Source organism: Erpetoichthys calabaricus, chromosome 18 (genome assembly GCF_900747795.2).
Source record: "Erpetoichthys calabaricus chromosome 18, fErpCal1.3, whole genome shotgun sequence".
Lineage (NCBI taxonomy): Eukaryota > Metazoa > Chordata > Cladistia > Polypteriformes > Polypteridae > Erpetoichthys > Erpetoichthys calabaricus.
In genome coordinates this window covers 75264032-75276387 of record NC_041411.2, presented here as the reverse complement: position 1 = coordinate 75276387, position 12356 = coordinate 75264032, and positions in this window count along the sequence as shown.

The following is a 12356-nucleotide window of genomic DNA, read 5'->3' as shown; positions in this document are numbered from 1 at the left end:
ATAGTTAAGGCTCAGGATTTCGGCCATGGGTTTAAATCACTCCTGACCCTGAGCGAGTCACTTCACCTGGACAAGCAAACCAAATGGAGCTCAGTGTGTCTCAGATGTTATAAGGCGCTTTGGATAAATCGTCGATTATTTAGGTGTGTAGAGTCCGAAGACTCCGATTCTCAAATTGGAATTCCAACTCGTTTCCCCGAATATTGTTTTGAAAAATAATTATTTATTTAAATAAAGTTACGTTTGTTTAATGGCGTATGTTTTTCAGGCCCAAAATATTATCTGAAGTATATTTAACCTGAAAAATACCAGTGGAAACGACCCGAAATAAAATGTTTCCTATACACTTTTTATTCTCTCAATCACTATTTTTGTCTATCTTCTTATACCTTCAAAATAGCCAAAAAATGTTTTTAAAAGGTTAGAAAGATGTATTTCTAATTATGCAGAGGGGCGAAAGTTGTTGTTTGAAATGGTTTGTAAAAGAAATATGCGAGGTTTGATTGTTCCATGCATTGTCTTCACCCGGCAACAGGTGAGCAAAACAGTCAAAGAATACTCCTTTGTTGAAATAAATATTTAAATAAAGAAGTGTGTGCCGGAAAGACGGGAAGCTGGGCAGGCGTACAGTATAAGGTTTAAGACATCGGACTTCAAATCCTGGAGACCGGGGCTCGCGTCCCGGGTCCTCACTGCGTGGAGTTTGCATGTTTTCCCCGTGTCTCCCCCACATAGTCCAAAAACATGCAGCTTAGGTGAATTGGCGATCCCAAATTGGTCCTAGTGTGTGTGTGTGTGTTCACTTTGTGATGGAGTGTCGCCCTGTCCAGGGTTTGTTCCTGCCTTATGCCCTATGCTAACTGTGATAGGCTCCAGCAGACCCCCGCGACCCTGTTCAGGACTAAGCGGGTTAGAAAATGACTGACTGACTTCAAATCCCAAGGTTGTAGCAGGAGTGTGTGACCCTGAGAGAGTCACTTCACCTGCCTGTGCTCCACCTGCAAAAAAAAAAAAAAGTTACAAAAAATGCAACTAATTGTATTTCAAATGTCGTCTGGCGCGGTGGCGCAGTGGGTAGCGCTGCCCGGGGTTTGTTTCCTGCCTTGCGCCCTGTGTTGGATGGGATTGGCTCCAGCAGACCCCCGTGACCATGTAGTTAAGATATAGCGGGTTGGATAATGGATGGATAACACAAAAAATCAATCTTTATATTATCTACAACCTGTTATAGCATTCATGTCCAAAGTAATGCAAAAAAAACTATCAGTTCTGATAATATAAACTTTAACAATTAGAAAACTACTTGTACGAAAATAATAGAGTAAATACAGCCAGCATGTGTTTATGAGAAAATAATCTTTTCTGAACAGGCTACTAGAGTAGGAGACAAATACAAAGCTTACAACATACTCATACACATTAGGTAGTTAGGATATAGCGGCTTGGATGGTCGCTTGGGATAAACGGGTCAGCCAAGTCACTGCATAGCTAAGGACTAAGGAGCTTCTCTCTTCCTCACTAGCGCTTGGAGCAACTTGTCTTTAAAAGTTCATTTTCCGCACTCTCATTTGTGTTTGTTTGTTTGTTTGTTTGTTTTCTGAGAACACAGGAGCAGGCTCTGATGAACACGAGGAGAGCTGCCACCACCACGAAAGTGGATGGAGTCCCTAGACCACTGTGAAACACCTTCAGGGGATTATAGAAGTGGGACTACGTTTTGTAAGTATAATCATATTTAAAACAATTAAACGTAATTAATTCATCATTTTCAAGTCTAAATAAGTCATTTTAAAATTATGCTCATTTTTTTCCTTAAGATATTTTTTCCTATTCATTTTAAGCTTTTATCGCTCAAAAACTGGATGTGGTAGCCAGTTGTGAATTCAGCGCCCACAAATCTATAAAGAACACATGCGATTTTTGACAGGAGGATTTTTTCTTTCTTTTTTCCCCCCCAGACCCGCGTTATTGTGAATTTCCCATTGGGATTAATAAAGTATCTATCTATCTATCTATCTATCTATCTATCTATCTATCTATCTATCTATCTATCGCGCTGTCGCTGTGAAGGTGACGTTAAAAGTTGCGAACTGCGGCGTCATTGACGACTACGGGCCAATAAGCGGATACCGAGCCGGGCGAGCAACTCGCGCGTATCTTCTCCCTACAAGTTAGTAAAACCGGAGCGCATTTGAAAAGAGCTTAGTAAGAAAAGTAAGTTTGACAGCGTTTGGGGGGCGGCATAGCGCGCGAACCCCCCGGACTCGGTCATTCTGTTCATCCTGATGTCCCTCGCGTCTGAGGCGGACGGACGGCGGGGATGTCACGTGAACAGAGCGCAATGAAATCCCGACTGCAACGTGCAGCACGTTGCCATTTAAGAAAATACCTTATCGTTATTTGACAGTTAAGGGGGGAGCCGTTATTGTGAAACGATTGCACCATCCATCCATCCATTATCCAACCCGCTATAGCCTACAGGTCACGGGGGTCTGCTGGAGCCAATCCCAGCCAACACAGGGCGCAAGGCAGGAAACAAACCCCGAGCAGGGCGCCAGCCCCACCGCAGGATTGCACCATGTTCATAAAATAAAAATACAATTAAAGGTTGTTTATTTTTTACCTCAAAAGATGTTTCATGTTAATATATTCAAGGGTACAGCTAATGTAATAATCAACGAACACGAGTATTCGAAATTCTTCCTACCTGAGCAGCTCTTTTTTGCACGTCTTCTATCCCCCTTATCCTGGCGCTGTAATGGCACTTTACTGGATTTTCTGGTTCCTCACAGATCCCTTATGACAGCGAACCATTCCATTCTTGGAAGTGTACACATTGCATATGAAGTTGGTTCCTTTGGGCTTTGAAAAGATTTCTAACGTGGACAAAATCTGAACTTAACCTAAAGGAACTAACATTTATGTTAACAGGGTAGAGAATGTGGTGGCGCAGTGGTAAGGAGACCAGGGTTCGTGTCCCGGCTCCTCCATGTGTGAAGTTGTCGTGTTCTCCCTGTGTCAGCGTGGGTTTCCTCCCACAGTCCAAAGACATGCTGGTTAGGTGGATTGGCGATTCTAAATTGGCCCTAGTGTGTGCTTGGTGTGTGGGTGTGTTTGTGTGTGTCCTGCGGTGGGTTGGCACCCTGCCCGGGATTGGTTCCTGCCTTGTGCCCTGTGTTGGCTGGGATTGGCTCCAGCAGACCCCCGTGACCCTGTGTTCGGATTCAGCGGGTTGGAAAATGGATGGATGGATGGACAAAATCTGAACATAACCTAAAGGAACTAACATTTATGTTAACAGGGTAGAGAATGTGGTGGCGCAGTGGTTAGGAGACCAGGGTTGGTGTCCCGGCTCCTCCATGTGTAAAGTTGTCGTGTTCTCCCCGTGTCAGCGTGGGTTTCCTCCCACAGTCCAAGGACATGCAGGTGAAGTGGATTGGGTATACTAAACTGGCCCGCGCGTGTGTGTGTGTTCATCTTGTGATGGACTGGCGCAGACTCTGTGCAGGACTAAACGGGTGAGACAAAGACTGACTGAACTTAGCCTGTTTGATTTTATGCAGCGAGAGCTCTTTAAAATAAGGAAGCCATTGATATTTCATAAATCTGTCATCATCTAATCATGGCTATCTACAGAGAAGGTGACTGATTCAAGGATCCTTCGTGTGGATGGTTCTGACATCGCTCTGAAGAGCCACTGCGGCACCTTAATGTTTAGGAGTGTAGCCTTACAGCATTTTAAATGTATTTGTTTAGCAGACGCTTGTATCCAAAGCGACTTACAAAGGAGAGTAACATCAGTCTGGGGACCGTTTGGGACGAGTGTAGCCGGAGAGGTTACAAAAGGTGAATACCACAAGTGAAGAGCTATATAGGAAGCTAACAGAACAATGAAAAATATCAATTAATAATGCCAGATATCCACAGAGACTAAACAATTTGATAGACATTCACAGAACACTGCGGTGGGATGGCGCCCTGCCTGGGATTGGTTCCTGCCTTGCGCCCTGTGTTGGCTGGGATTGGCTCCAGCAGACCCTCGTGACCCTGTAGTTAGGATATAGCGGGTTGAACAATGGATGGATTCATAGAACAGCAAAACAGAAAGAACATTGTAAACTAAACTACATATATAGATAGATATGAAAGGCACTATATGATAGATAGATATCCATCCATCCATCCATTTTCCAACCCGCTGAATTCGAACACAGGGTCACGGGGGTCTGCCGGAGCCAATCCCAGCCAACACAGGGCACAAGGCAGGAACCAATCCCGGGCAGGGTGCCAACCCACCACAGGACACACCCACCAAGCACACACTAGGGCCAATTTAGGATCGCCAATCCACCTAACCTGCATGTCTTTGGACTGTGGGAGGAAACCCACGCAGACACGGGGAGAACATGCAACCTCCACGCAGGGAGGACCCGGGAAGCGAACCCAGGTCTCCTTACTGCGAGGCAGCAGCTACCCACTGTGCCACCGTGCCGACCATAGATAGATATGAAAGGCACTATATAATAGATAGCTAGATGTGAAAGGCACTATATGATAGATAGAAAGACAGAGGGGGGCACGGTGGGTAGCGCTGCTGCCTCGCAGTTAGGAGACCTGAGGTTCGCTTCCCAGGTCCTCCCTGTGTGGAGTTTGCATGTTCTCCCCGTGTCTGCGTGGGTTTCCTCCCGCAGTCCAAAGACATGCAGGTTAGGTGCATTGGCGATCCTAAATTGTCCCTAGTGTGTGTGCTTGGTATGTGTGTGTGTGCCCTGCGGTGGGCTGGTGCCCTGCCCGGGGTTTGTTTCTTACCTTGCGCCCTGTGTTGGCTTGGATTGGCTCCAGCAGACCTGTAGTTAGGATATAGCGGGTTGGATAATAGATGGATGGATAGAAAGACAGATAGGTAGATGTGAAAGGCACTATATGATAGACAGATGTTAAACGCGCTATATAAGAGATAGACGTGAAAGTATAATAACTTTTTGTAGCAGCTCAATAAATGAAAATTATTATTATTATTACGAACAACAAACCCCTCTCGAATACACGCCAGAACAACTTAAAAGTAAGAACACTTCTGAGTTGGCGGTCCCAGTTTGCGCAGGCGCATTGCTCTTTGGTATAAAGGAGCCCCTCGTTCCGTTTCTTCGTCCACTTCAGTTGAATGATTCGTTGGCTGAAAGTCCTCGGTGTCAGTTTGTCACCGGGAGTCTGTACAGTAATGTTCATAATGGCGCTCCGTTTTCAGAACGCGCCCCATCACCGAGCCTGCCTGCCTGCCTTCTTATTGTTTCAGATTCAGCTCGAGAGAAGCCGCTTCGCCTTGTAGATTTCATATTCAGCGCGCTCCCCTTCTCCGTGTCAGATGCGCGCGCGCTCCTGATTCTCAAGCGGCTGTTGAAATGACCGTCAGGTCGCGCGCCCGCGTGTCCGCGTCTTCTGCCTGAATCTGCCGCCTGTACAAACAGCGGGGCTTGGCGGTCTGAGCAAACCTCAGTCATGTCACACACACTTCCGTGACAAAACATTTAATAAAAAAAAAAAGTTTTTTTGATTAAATAAATAAAAAGTTTTAATTGTTCTGGCTTCACATCAATCCATCCATCCATTTTCTTCATCTGCTGGACTTCTTCAGAGCAAGGGAAGTTGCCGCCTAACTCAACAAGGCAGGGACAATCCCTGGCCAGGATGTCAGTCCATCGCAAAGTGACACCCCTCAGCAGCCAGTTTAACATCTCCAGTCCACCTAAAGGCCATGTGATGATTTTCAGTTGTATAGCCATCATTTAGGTGATCTTAATGAGTCGCGGCCGTCTTTGCGCTCTCGCGGATGACTATCAGGGATGTGACAAGCCCAGCGATGCACTCCCAGTAGTCTGTGACTCCGGTTTGCTTTTGTCTTTAGTCGCAGGGGCGGGCCCTGTGTGTGTGGGTGTGTGCATGAGGGCTGACAGCCAATGAGCACTCACATGGAAATACAATCCATAGAATGCAGTGACCAGGAGTAAGGAACGTGGGGGGTTTTAGACCTCACAAAGAGAAGAGAAGCTCATCTTGTCTGACGTCTCGTGTTTTACTCGCTAAAAGAGAATCAAAAAAGGAAAAATGAAGGGCAGACGTACCTGCTAACCCTTCATATAGCACCAGCTCTGTCTTGGTAAGGTCGGTGGTCAGTCGCTAAAGGTGACGTAATCAGCAATTTTCTTCGCCAGTCGTATAAATTGAGAAGATCGGCAATGGCAGTTGACAAGTCTGACATCCCCTGTGACGAGAAGTCACGTAATGTGACATTAACCCGTTTCTAGTCATGTACTGGCTATTGACATCTAGGCTTTGGCATTACATACTAGCTTTTCCGTGATCCCCTACTCCCATCCGCGTACCGTCTTATAGACATGAAATCATTCATGGAGCCCCCCGACAGGCCCTCAGTGTGGGGGTGCTGGAGTTGTACGGCCGACACGGTGACCCTGGCAGTCCGCCTGCTCGTCTGTTTCGTGTTCGCCGGCTGTCTGTCAGGCCGTTGATATGTGAGCTGCGCTCATTCCCTTTGGAGTATTTTTGTGTTTTTCTAATCAGTGCCGCTTGATTTAAATAGCTTATGGTTAAAGTAAGAAATGAACTGAAAACAACATGAAGCAAAAAACAAAGTTGGAAATAAATCCTCCACCGTCAAGGGTCCTGCTGTGAAACAAACCAGCCTTGTCCTCGCTCCGCTCTCTAGGGCTGTTCATTCTCATCCACGCAGGCTGCGCTTGCCGAATCCAAATTATAATCATCAGGAAACAAACACACTTTCCCCCCACAGGCTTTACTTACTTTGGGGTCACTGAGGCGGAGCCCATCTTTGCCAAAAGAAGCCTGTCCATCTTTGAGTATGTTTAGGGTGGTCTATCAGCCTGACCTGTTGTCTCTGAACTCGCTGAAGTGCTTGTGCTAAGCACTACGCCACTGTGCCTCTGCTACGTGAGGGGATGAGGGGCCTTTACTCATTGATGACAGTTAAGCACATAATGACATTTATAGAGCACCTTACATAGTGGGGAGCCCCTTCATCCACCACCAATGTGCAGCATCCACCTACATGATGTGAAGGCAGCCATTGTTGTGCCAGTACACTCATCACACATTAGCTATTAGGAGGTGAAGGGATGAGAGAGGGACACGGTTAGAGACCGGGGGTGATTAGGGGTCATAATGGCCGAAGCTGTGATTGGCAGTTCAACCAGGACATGGGGTTGGGTACACACTACTCTTTACTCTTTGCATTTTATTTGTACAAATGTAAATGCAAGGCATTTTTTAATACATGATTTACGAAATACATTCCCTGCGGTGGGTTGGCACCCTGCCTAGGATTGGTTCCTGCCTTGTGCCCTGTGTTGGCTGGGATTGGCTCCAGCAGACCCCCGTGACCCTGTGTTCGGATTCAGCGGGTTGGAAAATGGACGGACGAAATACATTCCAACAGATGGCGCACAGCTTGCGTTAACGCTGAATACGCTGAGGTCTGAGTTGACTTCTTAGATTTAATTTCTTCTTTAGCTAGTAAAAAGTGTGTAAAACAATCAACACCCCGTGCAAAAGGAGAAAGCAATACCTGCACTAATTTCCCCAAATAAGACAGAAAATAAAACCCCAAAAAATTTAATTCAATTAATTAAATTAAATTTAAATTAAAACAACCCAAATAAATGGGTAACTAAAACAGGAGTTTTTAATTCTTTGCGCATTAACGGGAAGAGCGAAGGGGATGCTCCTGTCTTAACGTGCTGGCTACCTAGGAGTCCCACAAACTTGCCGCTGATGAGCTGCTTAGTCTTTTCAGCCCCCCGAGAAGCCCCGCCACAACACATCCACATCTGTCAGCAATCCGATCCGCCGCCCTCGATCTGCACTGTATAACCTCCGAGCACCTGTCACATCGCGAGTGCCATAGGGAGAGACCCCACTTTCTCGTGCTGACCGCCGACTCGCACGTCTGCTAATTGCAGGTTAATGGACATCGTGTGCATTACACACGCAGACATCCGCGAGCGCGCACAACGGGGAGCGCGCGCTGAGTACGCAGGGACAACGACCGGCCGACGGACTCGAAGCCAGGATGTTGGGTCAGTGCGCCAAACCTATGGCAAGACAAATTAACATTTAGAGATATCTCAGAATGAATTTCAGATATCTTAAAATGTAATTTACTGTTTGAGATATCTGAAGCTCGCTTTGAGATATCTTAAAATAATTTCCTTCACATTTTAAGATATCTGCAATACATTTTGAGATATCTCAGATAAATTTTCCAATATCTCAAAATAATTGTGTCTGCACTTCAAGATATCTCAAATGAATTAGATATCTTAAAATGCATGAAAGGTCAATTTAAGATATCTCAAAATCATTTCCTGTAAAACTGCCTATTATTTTAATGGAACTTCTTGTTTCTTATTTCTTCTTGAACTTTTCTTATTATAAGATATCTTAAATTGCATTTGAGATATCTTGAAATGAGCAGGAAGTGATGTTGAGATATCTGAAAATGTATTTTAGATATCTTATATTGTATTTTAGATGTATGTATGATAGATGGATAGATAGAAAGTCAGACGGCGGCACGGTGGCGCAGTGGGTAGCGTTGCTGCCTCGCAGTTGGGAGACCCGAGTTCGCATGCATGTTCTCCCCGTGCCTGCGTGAGTTTCCTCCGGGCGCTCCGGTTTCCTCCCACAGTCCAAAGACATGCAGGTTGGGTGCATTGGCGATTCTAAATTGTCCCTGGTGTGTGTGTGTGCCCTGCGGTGGGCTGGCACCCTGCCCGGGGTTTGTTTCCTGCCTTGCGCCCTGTGTTGGCTGGGATTGGCTCCAGCGGACCCCCGTGACTCGGGATAGAGCGGGTTGGATGGATGGATGGATGTATTGTAGATATCTGAAAATATCTTGAAATACAATTTGAGATATTTTGAAATACATTGTTAGATATCTGAAATAGAGCAGAGACCCATTTTAAGATATCATGAAATTAATTTTAGATATTTAATAATGTATTTTAGATATCTCAAACAACAGTGAATTTTACGTTATCTTAAATGGTTTTTGAGATATCTTAATTATATTTCGAGATATCCTAAAATAACTTCCCACTCATTTTAAGATATCTCAAGTACATTTTCAGATATCTTAAAATAGACAGAAAGTCCCGTTGAAACAATAGGAAATTTTACAGGAAGTGATTGAGATATCTCGAATTGCATTTCAGATATTTCAAAATGTACAGCACATCATTTCAAGATAACTTGAAATCTATTTGAGATATCATAAAATGCTTTTTAGATATCTTAAAATAGATGCATTTTTAGATATCTAATTTAATTTGAGATCATCATCTAAAATGCATTTCCAGATATCTTAAAATTCATTTTGAGATATCTCTAAATGTTAAATCGGCTTGCCATACACACCTGTATATTTAAAGTGGTTGATCTCATAATAAAACACATACAATAAATAACAGGAGATTAAAGAATAAAGAAAGAAAAGCACAATTTGAGGACGAAATGCAACTTTAGAAACCAAATGTACAACATTTGTACATTGGCGCCCCCTCCCGTACGCTTGTCTGCATTGCACCTGCTTCTCCTAACGTAGACTTGAACTTCGCGTTAAGTAGTCAGTTTTAGGAGAGGGAATGGACTGATGAATAAAACACACAGCTGTTCGCATTGTCAGGACTGGCAAAAGCAGCAAAGCCCCAAGGTTCGTGCCCTGCCTGTGCTCGTTTATTGTTTCAACTTGGTGTCAGCCGACCGGAGGAAGGAGGCTGTAATACAAGACAAAGATAAGAAAAGGGATCAATAACACGTGCGCTTACTGTACATGAGTCTAAGTAGATATGCTTGTATGCAACTCCTTGTTATAGTAAATAACCAGTAACGGCACTGAAAACACTTGACTTGAGCATTCCTAGTTTTCCTCCTCTTTCTCTGTAAGTTTACCATTCATTTGCTCAGAGATTGATGCGCTTGCTGTTTCCTGAGCAGCTCTTCTTTTCTCCACCATAGCCGCCCGCTTCTTCTCTTCTTTCGTTGGTGTCTTTTCCCGTTAAAACTGATTTAAGTTCGTGTTCGTGTTGCAATTACTTAGTAGGCCTACTTTTTCCTTAATTTTTCACCTAAGCTGGCCCTTAAGTGTTCAATCTGCCTCAAGAATGACTTAAGATATGAAGAGGTAGGGGAAATGATGGCGAAGGTGGTAGGGAGGAGAATAGCGCTTATACGCATGCGCCGCACTGCCGCGAGTTGATTCTACAATAAAATAAAATAAAATAAAAATAAAGGAATAACCTTGGAGGTCAATCATCACCACGAAACCGGACAATAGACGTCACGTAATATATATATATATATATATATATATATATATATATATATATATATATATATATACAGTGGTGTGAAAAACTATTTGCCCCCTTCCTGATTTCTTATTCTTTTGCATGTTTGTCACACAAAATGTTTCTGATCATCAAACACATTTAACCATTAGTCAAATATAACACAAGTAAACACAAAATGCAGTTTTTAAATGATGGTTTTTATTATTTAGGGAGAAAAAAAAATCCAAACCTACATGGCCCTGTGTGAAAAAGTAATTGCCCCCTGAACCTAATAACTGGTTGGGCCACCCTTAGCAGCAATAACTGCAATCAAGCGTTTGCGATAACTTGCAATGAGTCTTTTACAGCGCTCTTGAGGAATTTTGGCCCACTCATCTTTGCAAAATTGTTGTAATTCAGCTTTATTTGAGGGTTTTCTAGCATGAACCGCCTTTTTAAGGTCATGCCATAGCATCTCAATTGGATTCAGGTCAGGACTTTGACTAGGCCACTCCAAAGTCTTCATTTTGTTTTTCTTCAGCCATTCAGAGGTGGATTTGCTGGTGTGTTTTGGGTCATTGTCCTGTTGCAGCACCCAAGATCGCTTCAGCTTGAGTTGAAGAACAGATGGCCGGACATTCTCCTTCAGGATTTTTTGGTAGACAGTAGAATTCATGGTTCCATCTATCACAGCAAGCCTTCCAGGTCCTGAACCAGCAAAACAACCCCAGACCATCACACTACCACCACCATATTTTACTGTTGGTATGATGTTCTTTTTCTGAAATGCTGTGTTCCTTTTACGCCAGATGTAACAGGACATTTGCCTTCCAAAAAATTCAACTTTTGACTCATCAGTCCACAAGGTATTTTCCCAAAAGTCTTGGCAATCATTCAAATGTTTCTTAGCAAAATTGAGACGAGCCCTAATGTTCTTTTTGCTTAACAGTGGTTTGCGTCTTGGAAATCTGCCATGCAGGCCGTTTTTGCCCAGTCTCTTTCTTATGGTGGAGTCGTGAACACTGACCTTAATTGAGGCAAGTGAGGCCTGCAGTTCTTTAGACGTTGTCCTGGGGTCTTTTGTGACCTCTCGGATGAGTCGTCTCTGCGCTCTTGGGGTAATTTTGGTCGGCCGGCCACTCCTGGGAAGGTTCACCACTGTTCCATGTTTTTGCCATTTGTGGATAATGGCTCTCACTGTGGTTCGCTGGAGTCCCAAAGCTTTAGAAATGGCTTGATAACCTTTACCAGACTGATAGATCTCAATTACTTCTGTTCTCATTTGTTCCTGAATTTCTTTGGATCTTGGCATGATGTCTAGCTTTTGAGGTGCTTTTGGTCTACTTCTCTGTGTCAGGCAGCTCCTATTTAAGTGATTTCTTGATTGAAACAGGTGTGGCAGTAATCAGGCCTGGGGGTGGCTACGGAAATTGAACTCAGGTGTGATACACCACAGTTAGGTTATTTTTTAACTAGGGGGCAATTACTTTTTCACACACGGCCATGTAGGTTTGGATTTTTTTTCTCCCTAAATAATAAACACCATCATTTAAAAACTGCATTTTGTGTTTACTTGTGTTATATTTGACTAATGGTTAAATGTGTTTGATGATCAGAAACATTTTGTGTGACAAACATGCAAAAGAATAAGAAATCAGGAAGGGGGCAAATAGTTTTTCACACCACTGTATATATATATATATATAAAATAGGGTGGTCCAGATCTAATTATGCAACTTTTAATGTAATGCTGGAAACAATGCAAGACGAATGAACAATAAACGAATGCCGGGCAGGTACTGCAATCTATCGGCAACAAAAATAATTTTTTGTGAATTCTCTATGTAATAAACTTAAGTTATAGCATAATGAAAATTGCATAATTAGATCTGGACCAAGCAAACGGACAGCCACAGAAGCGTAAGATGTACAGCGCATTCAGAAAGTGTTCTGACCCTTCACTTGGTGAACGTTTCTCCAGACAGGTCCTCA